The 22,550-nt window shown below is 44.4% G+C and overlaps 1 protein-coding gene across 1 annotated transcript in view; it reads right to left on the bottom strand.

Moving 5' to 3' along the window:
- The window catches only part of htr5ab (5-hydroxytryptamine (serotonin) receptor 5A, genome duplicate b), a 5,259-nt gene extending 4,551 nt beyond the window's left edge, over positions 1 to 708 (bottom strand). The window contains exon 1 of the mRNA XM_020516201.2: positions 528 to 708. The gene's annotated coding sequence lies outside the window, so the exon portion shown is untranslated. The remainder of the gene's footprint in view (positions 1 to 527) is intronic.
- Between the last annotated feature and the right edge of the window lie 21,842 nt (positions 709 to 22,550).

Raw genomic sequence — 22,550 nt, 5'->3', positions numbered from 1 at the left:
CCACTGCAAAAGGGGCAGGTCACCCACTGCAAAAGGGAGCAGATCACCCACTGCAAAAGGGAGCAGATCACCCACTGCAAAAGGGAGCAGATCACCCACTGCAAAAGGGGCAGGTCACCCACTGCAAAAGGGAGCAGATCACCCACTGCAAAAGGGGCAGGTCACCCACTGCAAAAGGGGCAGGTCACCCACTGCAAAAGGGAGCAGATCAGCCACTGCAAAAGGGGCAGGTCACCCACTGCAAAAGGGAGCAGATCACCCACTGCGAAAGGGGCAGGTCACCCACTGCAAAAGGGAGCAGATCACCCACTGCAAACGGGGCAGGTCACCCACTTCAAAAGGGAGCAGTGAAGCAGGTCAGTTGCAATCACCGAAATATAAAGGTCATACAGACACACATGCCAACGCTTTTCATTTAAAAATACAATCGACTTCTGTTTGGTTGATTTCTAAAAGGCTACCACTGAATCACACAAAAGCACCAGAAACATGTTATAATCACACAGTGATAGGGAGCCAACATCTACCTTGTCCTGTGGGCTCTTCAATAGCGCTGCTGCGAGAGTCGCCGTCTCCTCCTGCACCTCTTCAACATCTTCTGTCCCGGCTCCGAAAGGGAAAGAGGGGGGCAAAGATGCCAGAAGATCCGACCAGAGGCATGAAAGAGCTGCTTTCTAAACCTGCCCTTGCATAGGGCTCTCACCTCCTTCCCCCTCCCCAACTCCTCTGCTCACAAGCTGGGGCCGGCAAGCTCAGTAACTCCGCATTATTCGTCACTCCGAGCCTCCACCCTCTGATTGACCAACCATCCAGGGAGAAAGAGCTAGACAAGTGTGTGTGAGAGAGAGAGAGAGAAAGGAGGCTGGGTCTGGATTTAAAGGCATCTCCTCAACGTCAAGCTGTGCAATCCTTTCCCAAATCCCCCTGCTGTGCCTGCAGGGTTCTTTAACTGCATACCCTCTCCTGATAAAGCTGACAGGAGCTCAACAGAGAGAGAGGGCTAATAAAAAGACACCGCTTTAACCGGGAGTAGTGTGTCACTATTGGAGCTCAGTGAGAGTTTCACTCGTCAGCGTTAGAGCCCTCCACAGTCCAGGTTTCTCCAGGTAAGAGTTCTTTAAAAAAAAATCAATAAAGCAAGTTTCGGAAACAATAAAACTGTAGAAGGGTCACTGGACCCGAAAAGTTAACTCTGATTTCTCTCTACAGATACTGCCGGATCTGCTGAGTTTTTCCAGCAATTTCTGTTTCCGATTTCCAGCATCTGCAGTTCTTTCGTTTTTTTTTAAAGAAATAAATCAATTCTGTTCATTTATGTGTCTGCCCTCTTGTTTGTTTGAAATCTCCATTCTACAGGGTGGGGGTAGGAGATCCTCAGGACACGAGGGCAGGCTCAGAGGAACATTGCAGGGCTTTGTGGAGGGGGTGGTAGTGCCCGTACTTCTGACCCAGAAGGCCCGGGTTCCAGTCCCATTCTGCCCCGGGGAAGCGACCTAACACGTTCAAGTAAGTTTTTCAAAAAAAAATACGGAAACAAGAATAAAACAGAAGGTGCTAAAGAAATTCAGCGGGTCTGGCAGCATCTGTCGACAGAGAAGGACAGCGTTAACGTTTGGAATCCAGTGCTCCCTTCGTCAGAACTAGCCAGTTCGGGCCGAATGGTCTATCTCACCGAAAAAGGGGTTTAATTCCCATCAATGGGCATCAGGATATTTTGTTTAGAGATGAGAACTAGGAACCTAGTGATTGCAAAGACCACAGTCACTCGACTGAGCACTTTGACACAGAAGTAGGCATAGGCACTAAAACAAAAATACTGCTCCTCCACATGATTTGCTGAAATTATTTCCTACATCAGGAGGGAGGATGTTGCTCTGTGGAGATTTAATGGAGATTTCCTTTGGTACAGGACGAAGGCAGTTGTGTGCATATGTACATATATATATAATACGTATATATCTTATAAATAATTCCTATCTGGGATTTTAGTCTCCTGTTCACTTCTATCTCACACCGATTCTACAGCCTGATGCTGCTCACACTCGCTGCCTCTTTGTTGAACTCGAATTACAATTCAGCTGCCCGCAGATCATCATTCCTGCAATACCAGGTAGAAACAAGGCTGATTAAAAATAAATCAGAACATTTCCTCCCCACCCTTATTTGCAAATGTGTCAATATCGTGTGTATTCCCCGCGGTTGACACGATTTCGCTCTCCATCCCTTCATGCCACCGTTTGATTGTTTTCCCGTTCAACCGAGCGGTTGGTTGATGGAGATTTGAGATGTTCAAACTGGCCTGTAGCTCACCCTGCACGCCGTGGTGTACCGGTTGGTGAAAGCCGAGGGCTTTCTGCACCTTCTATTCAACTGAATTGTATCATTTATTGTCACGTGTATTCAGTGTAAAAATACAGTGCAAAGTGTGTACATACGTGGCGCTATACAGTAACTTAAGAGTAAGACAAGAAAAAAAAGATAACTTGAGAGTACAACTTTCCACTGCCGGAGTCCCAAGTCCCTCTGCCCCGGGACATTCTGCCACCCTCAGTACCTGATCCAGTGCAACTAGTAACACGGTGTTCATGTAGAATTACCAGGAATGGGGAGAAACATCTGGATAACTTGATTACTTAGAACCAATCAGCACAGAGGGAGACCATTCTGCTGCTGTTGTCTATGCTGTCTCATTGAAAAAGCTTTTGTCTAGTTAGTTGCATTCACTTGCAAATTGTTGCCTTTCCCATGGCCAGCCTCTTCTTTGATCATTGAATCCCTACAGTGTGGAAGCAGGCCATTCAGCCCACTGACTCCATATTTACTCTCCAAAGAACATTCCTCCCAGACCCACCCCTCCACCCTAAATCTGCAACCCTTTATTTCCCATGGTTAACCTACCTAGCCTACACATCCCTGAACACTTTGGGCAATTAAGCATGGCCAATCCACCTTAACCTGCACATCTTTGGACTGTGGGAGGAAACCGGAGCACCCAGAGGAAACACACACAGACAGGGGGAGAATGTGCAAACTCCACACAGATAGTGGCCCAAGGCTGGAATTGAACCCGTGTCCCTGGTGCTACGGGGCTGCAGTGCTAAATAATGAGCCACCATACCACCCAATAAGTCTATGAGACTTACTACGATCTCTAATAAAACTCAGAACTTGTCTGCCTGGACTGTTTCAGCTGAAGGGGCACATCCATCAGGGGCAATGGTTGCTTATTTGGTGGGCAGTGCACGTGCTGAAGATCTGAAGCAAAAACAGGAATTGCTAATGAAACTCAGGAGGTCTTGCAGCATCTGTGGGAGGAAAGCAGAGTTAATGTTTCGAGTCCAGGGACCTTCTTCGGAACTGACAGTAGATAGGGAAAGATGGTATTTAAACTGATGACAGGTGGGCTGGGTTGGGGGAAGGGAACAAGATAAGGTGGATAGGTGGAGACGGACCCCAGAAAGAGAGAGAGAGAGAATGGTGGGGTACATGGTGGATGAGAGACAATGCTTGTGTGGATGCTGATGATGGAGTCAGAGTAGCTGTGGATCAGAGAGAAAGAAACAGCAGTGGGGAATGGGTAGCCCAGGATCAAAGTTACTTGGGCTAGAGAGAGATGTGATGGGATTGATGATGATGGTAAGAAGAGGAGAGAAGCATGGGAGTGGAGCCATAACAAATCATCTCCACAAACAAAAGATTATTCCTCCAGTAAAAAGCAATGGGCAGGGAATAGTTTGATAAAAATGTGGGAGGACAATCGATGCCAGTCACTTCCAGCAAGGTGTTCTGTTGATTGGAATAATTCAAGACCCACCTCCACTCGAGCCATATCTTGTGGTACCATGATATGCAGCTTCAGGTTATTCCAGGCCAGTCACCCCATTACATATCCATCCTCTTTATCCCCTTGTTCCACATATAACACCATCGCATGTTTTCATTTCATTTCCAACACAAATAAAAGCACATTGCTGAAGAAACTCAGCAGCTCTGGCAGCAGCTGCAGAGAGAAAGCAGAGTTAACATTTCTGGTCCAATGACCTTTCTTCACAACTGTTTGTTTCTAACCTGTTCTGATGAAAGGTTGTTGATCTGAAATGTTAACACTGTTTTCTCCTGATAACGTTACAAAGTTTTGCTCTTGATGAGTCATTGTTTCAGTGTGTTCATAGAATGCTTGATAATTGCTCACTGTGTAAAGGCATCACTGGCTAGGCCAGCATTTATTGCCCATCCCTAATTAGAGTCATAAAGATGTACAACGTGGTACAACTCGTCCGTGCCGAACAGATATCCGATATTAATCTAGTCCCATTTGGCCCATATCCCTCTAAATCCTTCCTATTCATGTACCCATCCAGATGCCTTTTAAATGTTGTAATTGTATCAGCCTCCACCACTTCCTCTGGCAGCTTATTCCAAACACGCACCACTGTCTGTGCAAAAAATTTGCCCCTTAGCTCCCTTTTAAATCTTTCCCCTCTCATCTTAAACTTATACCTCTACTTTTGGACTCTCCTACCCTGGGGAAAAGACTTTGGCTATTCACCCTATCCATGCCCCTCATGAGTTTATCAGGTCACCCCTCAGCCTCCGACACTCCAGGGAAAATAGCTCCAGCCTGTTCAGCCTCTCCCTATAGCTGAAACCCTCCAACCCTGGCAAGGTTCTTGTAGATCTTTTCTGAATCCTTTCAAGTTTCACAACACCCTTTCTGCAGCAGGGAGACCAGAACTGTATGCAGTATTCCAAAAGTGGAGTAACCAATGTCCTGTACAGCCACAACATGACCTCCCAACTCCTATAGTCAATGCACTGACCAATAAAGGCAAGCGTACCAAACACTTTCTTCACTACTGTGTCTAGCTGCAACTCCACTTTGAAGGGACTATGAACCTGCACCCCAAGGTCTCTTTGTTCAGCAGCAATCCACAGATTGCCCTGGAGAAAGTGGTGGTGTACACCTCGAACTGCTGCATTCCTTGGAGTTTCCGGACACCTATAGTGCTGTTGGGGAGAGCCTTCTGGGATTTTGGCACATTGACAGTGAAGGAAGCTGCAGGTGATGATGTTTTCATGTGTCTGCTGCCCTCGGCTTCCAGATGACAGAGATTGCAGGTTTGGAAGATGCTGTCTAAGGAGCCTTGGAGAGGTAATGTAAGTTATCATATGAGAAAATGCAGCAGCTAATTTGTGAATAGGCAGGGGTCACAAGCAGCAGTGAAAGAAACGATTCGATTTTATTTAATGACTCCTGTATACAGGGATGATTGTTGGCCAAGATACTGGGAAACATGGGTGGTATGGTGCCTCAGTGGTTAGCACTGCTGCCTCACAGCGTCAGGGACCTGGGTTCAATTCCAGCCTCAGGTGACTGTTTGTGTGGAGTTTGCACATCCTTCCCGTGTCTGCGTGGGTTTCCTCTGCGTGCTCCAGTTACCTCCCACACTCCAAAGATGTGCAGTTTAGGTGGATTGGCCACACTAAATTGCCCGCAGTTTTCAGGGATGTGTTGATTAGGTATGTTATAGGGGGATGGGTCTGGGTGGGATGCTCTGAGAGTCAGCATGGACTTGTTGGGCCGAAGGGCCTGTTTCCACACTGTAGGGATTCTATAGCTTTTCTGTAAAGTACCATGTGATCTTCCTTGCTTACCTCCATCCCAGCCTTTGACTATTTTATTATTTCAAAGGTGGCACCTCCAACAATATAGCTGTCCTCAGTGCCAATGTGAACGATCTGCTAATGTGATCTAGTCAAGTCTGTGTAGGGACTTAAACACATAAGCTTCTGATCTGAATGATACAAAAACACAGGAAGATGAGAAATAGGGATAGGAATAGAACATAGAGCCCATGAAACCTGCACCACCATCCAATATGATCATGGGTTTCAGATCCACTTTCTTGCCCATATCCCTTGACATTTGCAGGTGGGTCTATCCTGCCCTGAACAAATATTCAATCAATCCACAACCTTCAGGGGTAGAGAATTCCTTAGGTTCACAACCCTTTGAGTGGAGGAATGTGGCCTCCTAAACTAGGATGGTAGAATCCCTAGATTGACCTTCTGAAGGCCATTCCCATAATCCCGCAATCCCCATAGCTAACCTGCACATCTTTGGGAGGGAACCAGAGCAAACCCCATACAGTCAGCCGAGGAGTAGAATCGAACCCGGGTCCCTAAGCGCTGGGAGGCAGCAGTGCTAACTGCTATGTCACTGTGCCACCCTAAGCTGGTATAATAACCACTGAAACGACCAACGCAGGGAATGACCCAGACCCATCGGGGATGAAATCTTCGATAAAGAGGCAGGCACCAAAGCCTCGGGGAACGAACATCCAGACCCACTGCCCTGCTGCTGCAGCACGCCCTTTCCACCAGCAGCTACAGAAGAAAAGGTGAACTTTGATACAAAAGAGAAATGAAAATAAAAACAACGGACAGATAGAGATAGATCGATGGATAGGTAGATAGAAGGTAGGTAGATAGATAGACAGATGGAAAGGAAGAAGGAAAGAAATGAAAGACAAAAGCAGCCAGCCAGCTGTGCAGGGGCATATGGCACAGAGTCTGACCTCCTCCTACCCTCCCGTCATCGCCATTACTTGACTAATAATAAATCAAATGTGGTTATTTTAAGTGACACACAACGCTCTGGGAATAAAGAAAGCTGGTTCCACGTTTAAACCGTCAATACTGAATAGCAAGTGTTGAGATTTGCATATGTCTCTTAAACCAGGTGTTTTTTTTAATGCTTTTAGCAACAAAGTCAAGCTTTTCTAATGGCTTTGGTGCAATGGTACGTGGTGGGAAAGTGATGATTGTCAGAATAAAATCCTTCCAAATAAAACTCCTTGATTGTGTGGGATGCATCAAATGGTTATTTAACCAGGAAACGCTGGGGGTGACATAGTTTAGGAACATCAGAGGTCAGAGTTCCATACAGTACGGCTAAGTTGAATGCTCCTGCTCATTAAGATTTGCAGAAGAAGCTGGGAGAAACCTAAAGATACATCCGCTATTAATTCTGAAGACAAACTCATTATTAGTGACAAAATAGCAGAGAACCGCAAGAGCTGGAAATCTGAAACAAAAATAGCAGTATTTCATTTTGCTGAAGGATATATAATTGAAATATTAACTCACCGGTTCTCTTTGCTGACTGATCTGCCAGTATTTTCTCTTATTATTTGTGATATGTGTCGGCCATTAGTAACAGTTCCTGAAGCAGAATCTTGAAGGTCTTTGTCAAGCTGCAGTTCATTCCTCCTGTTGCTATTTCAGTCATGTTACATTTGTTGCCAATTAACAGCTTGCCTTTAGTTATTTTTGACAGTTGTGAAGGTGATGCTTCGAAGTCCTTGCAAACATAAGGGGCTCCTAGCACGGACTGGCATGGCAGGGAACCCGTCTTGGAGATTTGCAAATGCCGAACATTAATCAATCTTCCTTCCATTCAGGCACACCTGTGATTTCCAGAATAACGTTTGGATTTTCGACAGATCCACCTGGCCATTCCCTTCTCCAAATATTACCTCAATGAGTCGCTTTTCCTCATGTAAACACACTCCTATAGATTAGAGTGACAACACTCCCCTAGCCAACTTGTAAGGGTTTCAGTCTGAAACGTTGACTTTACTGCTCCTCGGATACTGTCTGGCATGCAGTGCTTTTCCAGCTCCATATGTATTGACACCCCTAACCAAAGTACCTTTCTCCTAACCTTTATCAGTCACATCGGGAACTTACTTGCCTTGAGCAATGCCAGTTGCACCTCACTTGGTTGCATGCTATCTTCTGCATCATGAGGTTGTGGGTACAAATCAAGGACTTGGGCATGAATCCTATGCTGAAAATCCAGTGAAAGATTGCTGCATGTGGGAGATAATATTTCTTTTGGATGATAATTTATCCTGTAATTCAATGGAACAAGAGCAGGGGAGGTCCTCCCAGAGTAAACCACAAAATACAGTGGCTGCAGTGAGGTGTTGTGATGAAAGTGACTTAAAAAGCTGGGATGTGGGCATTACTGGCTAGATCACAATGTATTGCCCACCTCTAATTGGCCAGAGGGCAGTTAAGAGTAAACCACATTGCAGTCGGCTTGGAGTAATTTAGGTCATACTCGGTGAGAATGGCAGATTTTCGACCTTAACCAGCTTTAGACAACCAGATAAGTTTTAACAAAAATTGGTATTGCTCACCATGAGGCCAATGTCTTAACTGAATTCTACCATGGTGGGAACTGACCCCATGTCCCCAGAATATTAACCTGGAGTTCTGATTCACGAGTCCCATACCATAGCATTGCACTGTCAGAAATCCCAGGCTTATATTCTGGGAACCTAAGTCCAAATCCAACCATGGTAAGTGGTAAAATTTGAATGCAAGAAAAATCTGGAGTGAAAAAAAGGAGCTTGATGGTGACGTTATAATTATTGTTGTAAAAACATCTCTGAAGGTGGGGGGGAGGGAACATGCAAAATAAAGCAAGTGGTCTTCAGATCTTCTTCTCACCTATCCCAATGTTATAGGTGTGTGTGAAGGGTCAGCTAATGCGTCTGCCTTTAGATGGCCTTATTTTTTCCCCTCTATCAACCTGTTCAGAGCTGTTATTACATGCCCATGAAGCAAGTGGGACTTGAACCTAGGCCTCCCAGTCCAGGGGTCAGGACACTAACACCGCACCACAAGAGGTTCCCCCTTAGATGGCCTTAATGTAACGGATTAAGTGCGTGCTTTAAGGACCTAATTTCCCTCCAACACAATGTTCTTTGAGGAGCTACTCAGCAGATTCTAGATGACACTGAACAATCTTTGCATGACACCTTCTGTGCAGAAATGTTTGTGGTGGAGGCTGTTCAGAGATGTTCATGGCAAAAGGTGTTCTGAGCGTGCTGTCAGAACACCAGGCGAAGAAGGTGTAGCAATGAAGCCTTTCGCTGAAGCACTAGGAATGCTTCCCACCATTATAGCTGATAATGCTGGATTTGACGATGCAGATTTAGTGGCTCAGTTGCAAGCTGCTCATAGCGAAGTGAAAACAGCATATGGATTGGACATGACAAATGACACCATTGGAGACATGGCAGCAATGGGTATTACGGAGAGCATTGAAATGAAGAGACAAGTTCTGCTGAATGCAGCAGAGGCAACTGTAATGCACCTTCAAGTCAATGATATTATTATGGCAGCACCAAGGAAATGTACCTGGTCACAATCCTTGCTGAGGTATGTATATCAATGACTAAAATATTCGAACTCATGTCAACGTGTGAATACCAGACATCATCCAGTAAAACTAAAACAAAAGATTTGTATTTATTTCAGCACATTTAAGTAAATGTCTTGGTTCAATTTGACTGATTTCTCCTTTGTGCAGAATTACTGTTCTAACTGAGGCTGCTTTCAGGGTGTCTTATATCAAAGTTTTGACGTCAAAACAAAAATGCGTGCACCTTGGAAAGGAGGAAGGAGAGTGACCAACAGAGCAAGTTTCACTGCATCAGCAAAGGATGGAAGGAAAGGTGGGTGGAATGGTCCCCTGGGCCTACTGTGGGAGTGCTCCCCCCTCCCCAAGCTTTACAGTCCCCCCAGCCTCTAAACCACAAAATCCCCCCACACCGCTACCTCACTGAGGTATCCAATCCTTCCTCCACCAAAGGGCCCAAACTTTACTTAAAAGTCCAATGTCCAGATTGTTCCTTCCTGTGTGTAGTCCCAGCAGTGGCCACTACTTTCTTCTGGTGCTGCACTGGGAGTACAGTGCTGCTGCATGGCTGACAGCTATTGTTGGCAAATTTCCTGTCCCTGAAGTGCAGAAGCCCTACTCTCACCTCACTGAGGCCACCACTTGCCCACCCTCACCTCAATGGCGGAGCAGCCAGACACAGAGTTAATGAGGTGCTGACTGACCTTTTTACTGGTGCAGGGGAATGGGAACACACAAAATGTTACATCCTACGCTGGTAAAATTCCACCTGCTCACTCTTAGTCTCTCTACAGTTAATGTCTGACCTGCTGAGCATTTCCAGCATTTTTGCTTTTTATTTGATATCTTCCCAGCATCCTGGCCATTGACTGTCCCCCACCCAATATCATTAAGAACATCTGGCCATTGGCATCTTGCTGTCTTTGGGAATGTGTTACCACATTTCCCTACATTATAGTAGCAGCTACACTTCAAAACAAGACCTGGACAACATCTAGGTTTGGGCTGGCAAGTGGCAAATAACATTCACACGAGAGCAATGACTATCTCCAACAATGGAGAATCAAACCAGAACTGAACTTGACGAAGAACTGACCTGGACCAGCCATATAAATACTGAGGCCACAAGAACAGGTCAGAGGCTGGGAGCTCTGAAGCACCTACTGATATCTCAAAACCTGTCCACCCTCCTGACTTGGAACTATATCACTATTCTTTCACCGTTGCTGGGTCAAAATTATGGAACTCCTTCCTTCACAGCTTTGTGGGTGTCCCTACACCACATGGACCAAAGCAGTTCAAGAAGGCAGCTCACCACCACCTTCCTGAGGATAATAAATGTTGATCTACCCAGTGATGCTCACACTGTGTGAGTGAATTAAATAAAACTGCTTTGGACATCCTATAGTCATGAAAGAAGCTATAAAAATACAAGCCTTTCTGTCTTCTCCACAAAACCAGCAGACTGGTTCAACTTAGCTGTCTTAATACAGTTGTCTCCATCCTCCTGGAACTTTTTCTCCTTTAACCTATTTTAAGTTTTTTTTTCCTGGCCTCTCCAGCCCCTCAGATGATGTGGTCATTTTTCTTCCCCAGCTCCATCTAAATTAGAATTTGAACATTCCTTCCCCCTTCATTCCAAAATGCTATTCCAGGATTTTGCCCTCAAATCACCACTTTCACTCTCTTCACTTTCACCATCAATTCCTCCCATCCCCCAGCCGCCTTTAGTATCTTCTCCTTCTCATTTTGCTTTCAGTTCTACACTTACATCTCTGCTGCCACTAATGGAAAGGAATAAAACTTCGTTTCGAGTGTCACTTTAGTGCCACCATTAAAGGAGTTCTCACCTCCATCTACTTGTTGAGTATCACTGAAGGAAGAAGCAGATATCATTATTCCCACTGACTGAAATGAAATTGATCCTGGCAATTAAAGTAGGTATTTTTCTGTACCATCAATAACAGTGCCACTGGCATAAATATGCTGAGAGAGAGAGAGATTGAACTGCCATCATTGTAGCTTCATCGTAACTGTACAAAATATGACAGAATGAACATTATAATTTTGCTTTTGGTAAAACAAAAAAGATGTGTTTGCCCCTTTGATTATGAAAGAGATAAAGGGTTTATAGAACCATAGAGTGCAGAAGATGCTTCTGTACTGCCAACAATATGCAACCTACACAAATCCCACTTTCCCACACTAGGCCAATAGTTTGAATGGTATGACATTTCAAGTGCTCATCCAAGTATATTTTAAAGGTTGTGAGGTTTCCTGTCTCAACTAACCCCCCCCCCAAGGCAGTGTGTTCCAGACCCCCAACACACCCTGGATGAAACAGAATGTCCTCAAATCCCCTCTAAACCTCCTGTCTTTCACTTTAAAATTGTGCCCCCTTTGACTATGGGGAACAGCTGTTTCCTATTCACCCTCTCCATGCTCCTTTTAAACCATATGCACCTCTATCAGGTTCCGCTCTCTACTTTCCCTGCTCCAGCATTTCAAAAAAGGATCTTATGGAGAATAGATGCAAAAATTCTCTATTATGGGGTTGGCATCATTCCCAATGTTAGACTCTAGATGCCCAGGTGATGGACTGCCTGTGCATTAGAGGGCTATGGTAATTCTAGTTTAAATATCCAAATAATTGCATTGATTAGTATGGTTCTCTGAGGACAGAAAAAATGAAATTGCTTTTGAGAATTCTCTTTGTCTGTAAGCCATTATGTGAGTGCTGAGACAGAACCTGCAAACCAAGCTGAACATCATTGGAACGTTTGAACAAGGCACCAGTTATTTGGCTGTCAGATTGTGTTACGTTTGATCAAATCCTGGCTATTATGTATTTCAACTCCATCGACCTGCGTTGGTTCTATAATCCATAACACCCTTGCCTCACAAAAGTTTATCCATCTCCATCTTGAAACTTTCAATTGACGAACATTTACCAAACCCCCTCAAAATATATAAAGGAGAAAGCCTAGATGCTAACGTTTTATTTTAAGATGCTGTGTTCCAGATGATTGGTCCACTACTAGACTTCAAGCAGAACACACTTAGAATCCCTAAAGTGTGGAATCAGGCTATTTGGTCTGTCAAGTCTACTATGCCCCTCCAAAGAGCATCCCACCCCGGCCCAACCCTTTATCCCTGTAACCATGCATTTCCCCCTAGTCTGCACATCCCTGGACACTATGGCAATTTAGTGTGGCCAATTCACCTAACCTGCACATCTTTAGACTGTGGGAGGAAACTAATGCAAACATGGGGAGAATGTGCAATCTCTACACAGTCACCCATGGATGAAATTGAACCTGGGAACTTGTTGCTGTGAGGCAGCAGTGCTAACCACTGAGCCACCATGCCACCCAATTATTCTTACAACACAGTTAAAATTCAAACAAAAAAGAATTGGCATAACTTTAACTCTTGAAATATTTAGTAAAATAATGTATTATTGAACTACTAATCATCAACTGTTCCAATATAGCAGCATCCCCTAAACACACCCTTGGCAAAGGTAAATTCAGCAAAACAGATTTTCCTCATGTGCTAGCTTTTCTAGCCCAAGAGAAGGGAACGCCAAAACAAACAATCTAGCAGCAGAGAGAGATCTGTATTTAGCAGCTTCAACAGCCAACTTCAAGCCCGAACTAAAAGCAAAACTGAAACCTTGGGACTGTGTGAAGCTGACTCACAATTCTTTTGCCTAATTTTAAAAAAAAACACACTCGGAGCTCAAAGCTGTTCACCCGCTGTTTCTGAAGCAGACATTCCATCAGCACTAATGTCAACACCTGTCTGCAAGAGAAACTGCACAGAACAAATCTTTCTTAAAAGCACAGTACCGTCACAAGGGTGAGATTCCCACTATCCTTTGATAGAACAAACTTCTTCCTGGTATTACTGCTGAACTTTAATTTTAAGGCCTCAAACTAACAATCTGCAGCAAACCCCCCCCCCGCCGCCCCCAACTTCCAGCACAAAATAGGAGGAATGTATGGTGTCAGTTTCCTGTTGATGCTACATAGTTAAAATCACTGAAGATTTTAGGTGGATCCTCCATTTTATCAATGACAGAGGTGAGTTCTCCTCAGTCTTCTGGTCAATATTTGTCCCTCAACCAATACATAATAACAAATTAACTAGTCATTTCATATTGCTATCTATTGGAGCGAGTCATATGTAAATTGGCAGCAAAGTTTACTACATTATTTCAGTGACTACATTTCAGAAGTACTTAATTGGCAAAGGAAACACTGAGATATTATGAAATGTCCTATATAAAGTCTATGGCCTGTGTAATAACTTCTCCCTGAACATCCTGGAGTTTTTAATTAAGGCCTAAATGTTCACTGAGCTCGGTATCGTTCTGGTGAGCATACAGAAGCTTTCACTGCAATATAATGACAATTTATTATGAGGTTGTAGGAGCAATAATTACCGAAGTCACTGATCTCTCCACCAATAGTGATATATCCATCATCAAAATTGTCATTTTCTTCTTCAAGAAGTTGCACAAGGCACTGACACACTAAATTGTGCACTTTGTAATGCTCATCACACTGCAACAGCCATGCCTTTATGCATTTCTCCAAAGACTTTAACTTGATTGCAATCAGAAGCAATGCACCAAGTTACTATTATAGATTTGATACCAAATAAACTTCGGGCCAAATTTGCAAATCAAGAACACTTGACTGAATGAAGTTTTATTCTGTTAGTCAGAAAGGAAAACAGACAGTGCTGGAAGTACACAAAACCCTTTCAACAGAACATTGAGCCGAAACTCTGGGCTGGATTCTACCAAACGAAGCAAAGTCCTGATGCCAGAGTCAATTGTAGATTGCATGGACAGAGTGAGGGATGGGGGAATGGGGATTCTGTGTTGGTCTTCTGCAATTAATCCCTCCCGCCCACAAGTCATGTGGGGGCTGGTGGGTGTGATCAATGCTCAGCGGTGGGTAGGAGGTGGTCCTTACTGGATGGTCAATGGTGGCAATTTTAAAACTAGTCTACAACCATTCGTACAGATTTTCAGCATCTGCAGGATGTTTTTTTTTATTCTGGTAGCGTTTGATTCACACATCGCACCCTGGGAAGTGACATTGTGTTGTCTTTGATTCGGGCATGTATAACATGGGTGGAATCCTGTGCCCTCTCCTGTGGTACGTTTGGTGGTGGGAGGGGATTTATTCAAGCAGAGGGAAAGAAGGGTGACGACTTAGAGTCATACAATCTGCCATCTTGAAGCCTCCACCCTGATTAGTTGTGTGGCAGGAATACCCATTGCTGTCCCTCTGCCAGCTGAGGCTTTTGAGCATCCCATTAATGACAGCAGCGAGCCCACTCCCACCATTGCTGTTATTCACCCATAGGTGGCCGGGGAGTGGTGTTCATTCTGTGTGGACGGACTCCCTGAAGGGGAAGGGGTGGCAGAATCTTGCCGCTGAGAGTCATTCGTTACGGCGGCCTCTTCCTTCCTAAATTCCACCATCATTCCCTGGCACCCTCGAACCTTCTGTGACCTTCCCGTTGGACGGCCTGACACTGGTCTGCCAAGACTGGTAAAAAAGGGAATTTCCCAAAATGAAGCAAAGAGGGGTTCTGGTTGGCTGAGAGCAACCTCGCTTGTGCAAGATTCCGCCCCATATTTGGAACCATACTTCTCCTTGGAAGGACAAATACTCTGTTGCTCAAGCCTGACGCAGATGGAATTTTCTCGGAACTTACCTCACCACATAATGGTGGCAGAGGATGGCAGAGATGCTCATTCATTGCATGAGCAGAGTTTCCCCAGGCCCCAGTTTCGCAAAAGCATGTTGGGGGAGCTGCCCTTGAGAACATAAGAACTAGAACCAGGAATAGGCAATCCAGTTCCTCGAGCCTACTCCGCCATGTGATATGATCATGGCTGATCTCATCTTGGCCTCAACCCCACTTTCCTGTGCACTCTCCATAACCCTTCAACTCATAACTAATTAAAAACCTGTCTATCTCCTCCTTAAATTTACTCAATGTCCCAGCATCCAGTGACAACTTTCAAAGTAGCATAGGGAAAAATGTCTCCATGGTACCAGAGAAACCTCTTTATTCATCTCATTGCAGTTTGTAGAACTTGACCAGTGCTAATTGACTGTCTCGTAGAAAATTGTTAAACTTCAAAAGGTCGGCTTCTGTGTGATACACTCTGACACATGACGGTAAATGTGAATGTTTCGTCCAGTATCTTCTTCGTTAGAATAGCATTAGTCACAACATCCTGATAGTGTTCTTCAACGCAATGATATTGCACGATTATTGTGATATCTGTTGAGCAGGAAGTGGATGCCTAGCAGTGTTGCATAAATATGGTGCTCCAGCAAGCTTTTCACATAAGTGCTTCAGAACACTCATAATACTTGCCACTTCCTAGATCATTTTGGCTTAGACTTGGTCTAATTCACTTAATCCTAAGCTTTATTCTTCATTCTTGGGATGTAGGCATTGGTGACTAAGCCACCATTTACAGTATTGCCATCCCTAATTTCCCTGAAGAACATAATGTTAAGCTAACTGCCTTTGTGAACTACTAGAGGCATAGGGACACCCACAGTGCTGTTAGAAAGTGGTTTTTGACTGAGAGGCAGCGAAAGAATAGGAATATAGTTCCAAATCAGGATGGTGTTGGCTTGGAGTGAACTTGAACGTGATGGTGTTCCTGTGCATCTATCACCCTTGTCTGTCTGTCTAAGTATTGGAGTTCAGGGATGTGGGAGGTGCCTTTGAAGGCAGTGAATGTGTTAGATGTGCAATGTTACCATTGCTGCCACAGTTGAGAAGGAAGTGAATACTGAAGGTGGTGGGTCTGCCGCCGATTAAGTGGGCTGCTTTGTCCTGGATTCTGTTGAGGTTCTTGAGCATTAGTGGAGCTGCTGCCATCCAGGCAAGTGGGAAGTAGTCCATCACACTCCTGACTTGTGTTTTGATTACATTGGACGGACCTTATAGAGTCAGGGTGTGAATCTCTTGCCAAGAATTCCTAGCCTCTGACCTGTTCTTGTAGCTGCATACATACAAACCTGGAGCAGGACCATTTGATCTCTCAACTCATCCACCATTCAGTAAGATCATGGCCAATCTCAAATTCAGATTTCTGCTCATTCTTCGACCTTTCCCTTTTCATTCCGGTGCATACAAGGAATGTATCAACCTGTGCCTAAAACAACTTAAATATTCTTCTTCCACCACTTATTCAGGAACAGAATTCCAAAGATTCAAATCTCTCAGAGCACAAAATTTACCTCACCTGTTTTAAATCGATGACGCCTTATTTTTGAAAGTGACCCAGTTCTAGATTCTTCCACAAGAGAAAGCATCCTCTTAATGTCTACCCTGTCAAGACTCCTAGAATCTGATATGTTTCAATCAAGTTGCTTTTAACTCATCCAAACTGCAGTGGATACAAAGCCATTCGACCTTTCCTCCAATCATTCCTGATAAAACAATCCACTCATTCCCGGCTTTAGTCTAGTTAAACCTTCTCTGAACTGCCAACAATGCATTGATATTCTTTCCTTCAATAAAGTGATTAATGCTGTATGCAGTATTCCACATGAGGTCTCACCAGTGTGCTATACAACTGAAGAACAACTTTCTTAGATTTTTGTACTCAATTTCACTTGTTACACGTTGTCAATCTAAATAAGGCTCATATATACGTATTCTGTTCTATGTTAGCCTCCCAATCCTCTATCCTTGTCACTATGCTACCCCTACACCATGAGTTTATATTTTCCACATTTATCTACGATATGAAACCTTATCTAATGCCTTCTGAAAATCTAAGTACGTTGCAGTTTTCCTTTTGCCACAGCTCATTACTTCCTCAAATAACTCCAATAGATTGGTTAAACATGATTTATGTTTCACAAAATCACATTGACTCTGCCTTATTACCCTGAACTTAGCTAAGTGGCCTGGTTTACGAAGATGGTGGCGTGGGCCCGGGGAGCAGCGAGGCCAAGTAAATGTTGAAGGAGGAGGTGACCGGTGGCAGCAGCAGCAGCGGTAGCAATGCCAGGATGAGGCAGACATGGCTCCAGCCCAGCCCAAGATCTCCCGGCGAGTGAGGGGCAGGCTTAATCCCCCGGTTCAGACTCGCAGACCGAACTGAGGCTCCAGGTCTGTGGCTAGGCCCAGGTACCTGACGGAGGAGGCTACGATGGTGGCAGGCTTGGTTCCAGTGCAGGACCGTGCGGCACCAGCGATGTGGCCACATCAGCAAGGTTGGCCCAGTGTGAACTCATGGTGGCATTGGTGGAGGCAGGATGGCACCAGAGAGTGGCGACTCCTTGTTCCAGTGGCAGTGCAGCAACATGCAGTTGCAACAATGTCACTACGTTAGCAGCAGGGACTCGAGGCATCGGGCTAGAGGAGCCCAGATCCAGGCCCATGGCTGAGCTAGAAGTGGAAGCTGTTCCAAACACCACCTAACTTTATGGAGATAAGACTATATGATGAAATTTATTGTTTTATTTTTCTGGCATAATATTCTGTATTTTGGTTTGTTTTCTGTGTTTTAAGATGGCACCAGAGTTTGGCGACAGTGAACAACAGTGCATGTGTAATAAATACACGTGACAATAAATAAATCAAATCAAATAACATTTTGCCTTATGGCAAATGTTCAGCTAACTGGCCTTTAGATCCCTGCTTACTCTTTCACTTTTGAATATATTTGTTATCTTCAAATCTGATAGAATCATAGAGGGATAGACATCAAAAATGCCCTTCGACTTTTTGTGTCCACACGGATCCAAAACAACCACCTAACTATTTGACTCACATTTTCCAGCACTTGGCCCATAGCCTTGTATGTCTTGGCATCACAAGTGCACATCTAAATACTTCTTAAATATTATGAGGGCTTCTGCCCCTACCACAATTACAAGCAGTGAGTTCCAAACTCCCATTACCCTCTCGGTGTAAAGGTTTTTCTTCACATCTCCACTCAACCTATTGCCCCTAACCTTAAATCTATGCCCCCTAGTCCTTGATCCCTCCATCAAAGGGAAAAAAGTTTCTTCCTGTCTGCTCCCCTCGTAATTTTATATATCTCAATCATGTCCTTTTTTTCCCTTTATTCATTCATGGGATGAGGGTGTTGCTGACCAGGCAGCATTTATTGCTCATCCCTAATTGTCCACAGGGCAGTTAAGAGTCAACCACATTGCTGTGGCTCTGGAGTCACATGTAGACCAGACCAGGTAAGGATGGCAGTTTCCTTCCCTACAGGACATTAATGAACCAGATGGGTTTTTCCTGACAATTGACAATGAATTTATGGTCACCATTAGATTCTTAATTCCAGATATTTATTGAATTCAAATTCTGCTGTGGCGGGATTCAAACCTGGATCCCCAGAACATTGTCTCGGTCTCGAGATTAACAGTCCAGCAATAATACCACTAGGCCATTGCCTCCCCTCTTGGTCTTCTTGACTCTAAGGAAAACAACCCCAGTCTGTCAACTCTCTTCGGAACTGAAACTCTCCAGCCCAAGCAATATCCTGGTAAATCTCCTCCGTACCGTCTCCAGTGCTATCACATCCTTCCTAGAATGTGGATTCCAGAGCCGCACACAGTATTCTAGCTGTAGCCTAAGCAATGTTTTATACAGTTCCAGCGCAGCCTCTCTGCACTTAGACACAATGCTTCGAATAATCAAGGCAAATATATCATATGCCTTCTCAACCACTTTATCTACCTGAACCGCTCCCTTGAAGGACTGGTGTACATGAACACCAGAGGACCCTCTGATCCTTGGTGCTTCCCAGGGCCTTACCGTCCATCATAGAGTCATGGAGTCATATAGGATACAAACAAGCCCTTTGGCCCACCATGTCTATGCCAGCCAACAAACACAGAACTACATTAATCCTATTTACCTCTGCTTGTTCATTGCGGACTTTGCCCTGGCATTTTAATTGCTAGCCCAGATGCTTCTTAAATGTTGTGAGAGTACCTGCCTCCACCACCCTCTCAAGCAGCAACTTCCCTATATCTACCTTTGGGTGAAAAACATTTCTCAATCTCCTTGAAATGACTTACTCCTCACCGTAAACTTTTGCCCCCAGTCTTAGACACATAGAGAAAAGATTCTCACGATCTACCCTGTCTATGCCTCTCATAATTTTGTATGTCTCAATCAGATCACCCCCCACCTCCTCCACCCCAAGCATCCTCTGCTCCAAGGAAAACAAACCCAGCGTATCCTAACTGAGACTTTTCATCCCAGGCAACATCCTGGTGAATCCCCTCTAGACCCTCTCCAATGCAATCCAGTCCTTCTAATAGTATGGCGACCAGAACTGCACACACTGTTCCATCTCTGGCCTAACCAATGCTTTATAAAGTTGTAACGAGTCTTTTTTCTCCTATATTCTAGGCCCCAGCTGATGAAGGCAAGCATCCTGTATGCTTTTGTCACCACCCTTTCTACCTGTCTAACACCTTCAGGGATCTATGGACTTGTACACCAAGATCCCTTTGTTCCTCGGTACTCCCAAAGGAGCTATCATTCATTGTGTATATCCTTCCATTATTTCACCTCCCAAAATGCATCACCTTGCACTTATCTGAATTAAATGCTATCTGCCAATTTACCAACTGATCAATGTCAGACTGTAACCTGAGACCATCCTCCTCACTATCAACAACAACACCAATTTTTGTGTCATCTGCAAACTTACTAATTAAACCTTCTGCATTCACATCCAAGTTGTTAACGTGCATAACAAACAGCAACAGTACCCATACTGATCCCTGTGGTACATCGCTGGTCACAGGATTCCAGTTACAAAAGCAATGGCCACATGGTGGCTCAGTGGTTAGCACTGCCGCCTCACAGCGACAGGAACCTGGGTTTGGTTCCACCCTCAGGTGACTGTCTGTTTGTTCATTCTCCCCGTGTCTGTGTGGGTTTGCTCCGGTTTCCTCCCACAGTCCAAAGATGTGCAGGCTAGGTGGATTGGCCATGCTAAATTGTCCATAGTGTTCAGGAATGTGTAGATTAGATGCATTATAGCGGGATGGATCTGGGTGGGATGCTCTGAGGGTCGGTATGGACTTGTTGGGCCAAAGGGCCTGTTTCCACACTGCAGGGATTCTATGATCTGTGAACCCACCATCATCACCCTGTGTCTCCTATTCATAAGCTAAGTTTGGATCCACTTTGCCAACTTGCCTTGGATCCCATGGGATCTTATCAAAGGCCTTACTGAAGTCCATGTAAACCACATCAATTATAATATCCTCATCAATATATCGAGTCACCCTTTCAATTAGTAGACGGGATCTCCTTCTAACAAATCTGTGCTGACTATCTCTGATCAATTCCTGTCCTTCTAGGTATTGATTAATCCTACCCCTCAGAATATTTTTCAATCGTTTCCCTACCACTGGCATGAGACTAACTGGCCTGAAATTACAAGGCAGTTCTTGAACAAAGGAACCACATTAGTTATCTTCCAGTCATCTGGCACTTCACCTGTCAGCCAGTGACGTATTAAATATCTCTGCCAGGGCCCCAGCAATCTCCTCCCTTGCCTCCCATTGCAGCCTGGGATACATCCATCAGGCCCTGGGATTTCTGAGGAAGGGTCACTGGACCTGAAACGTTAAGTCTGTTTTTCCCTTCACAGATGCTGCCAGACCTGCTGCCAGGCGTGGCATGGTGGCTCAGTGGTTAGCACTGCTGCCTCACAGCGCCAGGACCCGAGTTTGATTCCACCCCTGGGCGACTGTCTGTGTGGAGTTTGCACATTCTCCGTGGGTTTGCTCCGGTTTCCTCCCATAGTCCGAAGATATGCAGGCTAGGTGGATTGGCCGTGCTAAATTGCCCTTAGTGTTCAGGGATGTGTAGATTAGGTGGGTTTATAGGGTAATGGGTCTGGGTGGGATGCTCTGTGGGTCAGTGTGGACTTGTTGGGCCGAAGGGCCTGTTTCCACATTGTAGGATTCTATGATCTATGACCTGCTGAGCTTTTCCAGCAACTTTGTTTTTGTTCCTGGGATTTATACACCTGTATACCCCCAAAACATCTAATAGCTCCTCTGTATTAATCTTAACGTGTTCCAGAACCTCACCAACACAAATAAAATGCCTGGCTACAATGCCTTTCTCCTTTGATAAGTGTTCATTTAAGACCACACTCACCTCCATGTACAGGTTGCCCCTTTGCTCTCCAATAGATCCAACCTTTTTCCCTGGTAATCCTCTTACCCTTAACATACTTACAAAAAACCTTAGGGTTTTCTTTAATCCCACCTGCCAAGGATATTTTGTGGCCCCTCTTTTCCCTCCTAATTTCTTGAAGCACCCCCTGAACTTTCTACACTTTAGGCAGGCCTCCCCTGTTTTGAATGTGTGGTACCTCACATTTGCTTCTTTTTCTTTATCAAACTCTTGATATCCCTTCACATCTAAGGTTCCCTGGACTTGCTTGCCCTTGCCCTTTACTCTACAGGAACACTGGCTCTGGATTCTGCCTATACTACCTTTAAAAGACTTACACTTTCCACATGTAGACTTACCGACAAGCAACTGCTCCCAGTCTATGTGTGCCAGATCTAGTTGAATGATATTGAAATGGGTCTTCTTCCAATTTAGACACTTAACTTCTGCACTATCCTTATCCTTTTCCATAATGACTTTGAAACTTACAGAGTTATAGTCACTATCTCCAAAATACTCACCCACTGAAACTTCAACAGACTGCGTGGTCCATTCCTGTTCCAATGTTCTTAGAGACCATTGCTTCCTGAGTGATATGAAATCATTGTTTGTTTATCACTGCAGTGTTTTTGTGTTAAAGGAAAAACCCCACTCTGTGAAAGACTTTGCATTCGTCCTTGATGTTAAAACGACATGGATTGATGGTGATATCAACCTAAAATAAAATCTGGGATCCAAATTGATTCTGCAGTTAAGTGAAGATCTGCAGACACAAGGAGTGGGGCAGCACACAAAAGTAAGTTATGAAGGGAAGCATTATCAGTGAATGCAATAGTTTTTCATCAGAAGTCGAATAAAACATATGATAAAAGCAAATATCAATGGGATGCAGGTCAACACCCTTGACCGTCAATCAAAAAATTATTTCAAAACACTACAAATAAGATAGAAGTTGAGATTCTGACTCAACCTCTAGTTTTATTACAGGTGATAAATATCCAATATAATAAAGCTTAATAAATGCCAGAATGGGAGATAATTGATTGCTTAGTGTTGGTATGATTTCTCAAACTGATTTCAAATGTAACTTTTATGTTTTGTTTTATTCATTCATAGA

This window comes from Rhincodon typus, chromosome 2 (assembly GCF_021869965.1).
Source record: "Rhincodon typus isolate 14 chromosome 2, sRhiTyp1.1, whole genome shotgun sequence".
NCBI classification, from domain to species: Eukaryota; Metazoa; Chordata; class Chondrichthyes; order Orectolobiformes; family Rhincodontidae; genus Rhincodon; species Rhincodon typus.
This window is presented reverse-complemented; position numbering and strand designations above follow the sequence as displayed.